This window comes from Quercus lobata, chromosome 4 (genome assembly GCF_001633185.2).
Source record: "Quercus lobata isolate SW786 chromosome 4, ValleyOak3.0 Primary Assembly, whole genome shotgun sequence".
Taxonomy (NCBI): domain Eukaryota; kingdom Viridiplantae; phylum Streptophyta; class Magnoliopsida; order Fagales; family Fagaceae; genus Quercus; species Quercus lobata.
The window spans coordinates 52,132,334-52,135,207 of NC_044907.1; the positions used below are offsets into that span (position 1 = coordinate 52,132,334).

Genomic DNA, 2,874 nt, shown 5'->3' on the forward strand with positions numbered 1-2,874 from the left:
CATAATATTAGTAAATAAAGATTGGACTATAATAGAAATGAAAAGGCAAAAAAAGAACTGTGTACCTCTCAAAATTTACACGGCTTCATATTGTAGAACTCTTTGCTAAGGAAGATATATTTTTTCTTAGGATGTGCTTTGTTAAGGAAAGGTTTTAATGATATATTTTTTCTTAGGATATGCTTTGTTAAGGAAAGGTTTTAATGAAGTGAAATTGAAGAGAATGTGAGACTATTGAGTGATTAAAAGATTTTGGGTGACAGGAAGGTAAAAGCTATAAAATATTTTGTAAAATGCTCAACTAAAGAAACTAGTAAAAATATGGATGACTGACATGTTGAGAGGGAGATGGAGAAAAACTACAAGGCAAAAGATGAAAACATGTAAAAAAAACTATGTGGTAAAGACAAGTTGGGGGAGCCAAATCTTGTGTTGTGGTGGCCAACTCATGAAAAGACTAAATTGGGGCATTAGTTTTACTTTCTCTATAGAATTTTAAAAAAAATTGGAAGAGGGGGGGGGGGGGGGGGGGATGGGATGAATGGCCCGCCTACTGGTACACACAGCTTCACCCCTGTAATTCTTACCTTGTTACTCTGGCCTTGCTAGCTTTGGTATTTTTCCCTTGCCTCTGCCTTTGACCCTAGTGCTCCCTAGAACTTTTGTGTGGCAACTAATGATAACAGTTCTGCAGGTATGTACATACTCGTTATTTTTATTATTATTATTACCAGCCATTTTAAGTTTCTGGTTTGATTTTTTATGGTGTAGAGAATCCTACTTATGAATAAAATTACGCTTTAAGATAATATTATGTACAAAATTTTGGTACAATTCCTTAAGTAGTGTATCTTCAATCCCTAATTAAATTCAAACTCGTAGTTGTATTGAATTTAATTTTCATTGAGAAAATATAACATTGACTGCATTGCTTTGATCAATATAATCATATGTTTGGATATAATTGGGGAATCTAAGGAATATAATGTAAGGATATAGAAATGATACCCTATTTTTTACATGACAAGCTATCAAAAATTGTTATGAAATTATCCTATGCACCTGAGAAAATAACAAACTTTTCTTCCTGCAATATTTGTTAATGGAAAATTCCCAACACTTGCAAAAGCTGATGATTTCTTCTTATCGGGGCTAGACATTCCCAGAAGCACCTTAAATCCACTTGGGTCAAATGTCACTCATATCACTATGGACCTAATTCCAGGCCTCAACACTCTAAACATATTTTTGGCTCATCTTGACTTTGCACCAAATGGCATGAATCCTCCCCATACTCACCCTCGTGCCACTGAAGTTTTACAAGTCCTAAAGGGTACCATCTACGCTGGCTTTGTCACATCTAATCCCAATCGTCACTTTACCAAAATTCTAAACTAGGGAGATGACATTGTGTTCCCATTTAGTCTCTTTCACTTCAAGCTTTATATAGGCAAAACCAATGTTGTTGCTCTTTCTCATTTCAATAGTCAAAATCCTGGAGTTATCACCATAGCAAATGCAGTCTTTGGGTCTAATCCTCCCATCAATTATGCTATTCTTATGAAGGCCTTCTAATTGGACAAGAATGCGGTTAACTATCTTGTGAAAAAATGTGGTGAAACAATAACAATTAGAGAATATCATAATATGATAGAACTATTACACAATCCAAATATAGTTTGCCATGTTCTCCTTGGTGTAATGTGATAGAAATAATCAAAATAAAATAAAGTGGTTGCCTGAAAATTCTAAGGCATTTTATACCATCAATTGACTATTATAAGTCGGTATTCAATATGAAGTGCTAGCCACATGTGCACTCATACCCCAAAAAGACTAGTTAAGTTACAATTAGGGCTCATTGCAATCACTTATAAACCTAAAATCCACGAAAACACCCAAGGTGGGACTTAACACACTCACACGATACATAATCAAATGTTCAAATCCAATCAAATTCGCACAATTTAAAGTATCACAATCTCTCTGTTGAGGGTCATTTTTGAGAATCCAAGTAGAAAGAAGAAAGCCCAACGACAAGGGCAGCAAAGAATTGGCAGACAGATAGCAAAACCATTAGACCCAAGCTGTAAGAATAATGGATCACAGGTCCATGAAATAAACAAATGGGCCTTGAAGAGGCAAGTGAGCTTAAAGGAGCCCGGAAAGAGATAAATAGCATACACATTGGCAGTATATGATGTAGAAAAGTGAGAAAGAGCCACCGCAGACCCAAAGTAATGCAAACAAAGAAAGTAAGGGGTTAATGGCAGGCCCATGAACCCCAAGGATGAGAATAAGGTAATTGGGTCAGGGAAGCCCAATGAAATTAGTAAAAGCCCGTGGGAATGAAGAGTTAGTAAAAGGGCCAAAGAAACCCAAAGAAAGCAAATGGGCCAAGGATGCCCAGAAGAAAGACAAAAGGGACACAGGAGTCCATAAGTAGAAAAACCAATGGCCATGCCAAGCCACTGGATAATAGAGTAAACGGCTGGCCTAAAGAGGCCCAGCAGGATTGAGTCATTACGGCAGGAATGACAGAATAATATGGTAGGAAATGAGAGCAATCAAAAAATGGGTCGAGAGAAATGTAAGGCCCAGTATCAAATAAAGCCCTGCTCCTAGGGGAAGCGGGAAATCGAAAAGCAACTCACATAAAAGGTCAAAGAAAACAAACGGCAGACTATGCAGGCAAGCCTCCAAACCACGACAAGCAAATGAGCAGCAGGCAGATTTTGGACATACATGGAAGGGAGGCACATGCAAGGCCCAGGCACCACTAGCCTGTACCCAGCCAATACAGGATATGGTGAGGTAGTGGGTCAGAGGTAAGAGGGCATGGTTTAGTGGTGGGGAGAGGGGAAAAGTCTATTT

General features: G+C 37.9%; 1 pseudogene; it reads left to right on the forward strand.

Annotated features, from left to right (window-relative positions):
* Positions 1-1,083: 1,083 nt before the first annotated feature.
* On the forward strand, positions 1,084-1,707 carry LOC115985428 (annotated as a pseudogene).
* Positions 1,708-2,874: the final 1,167 nt, after the last annotated feature.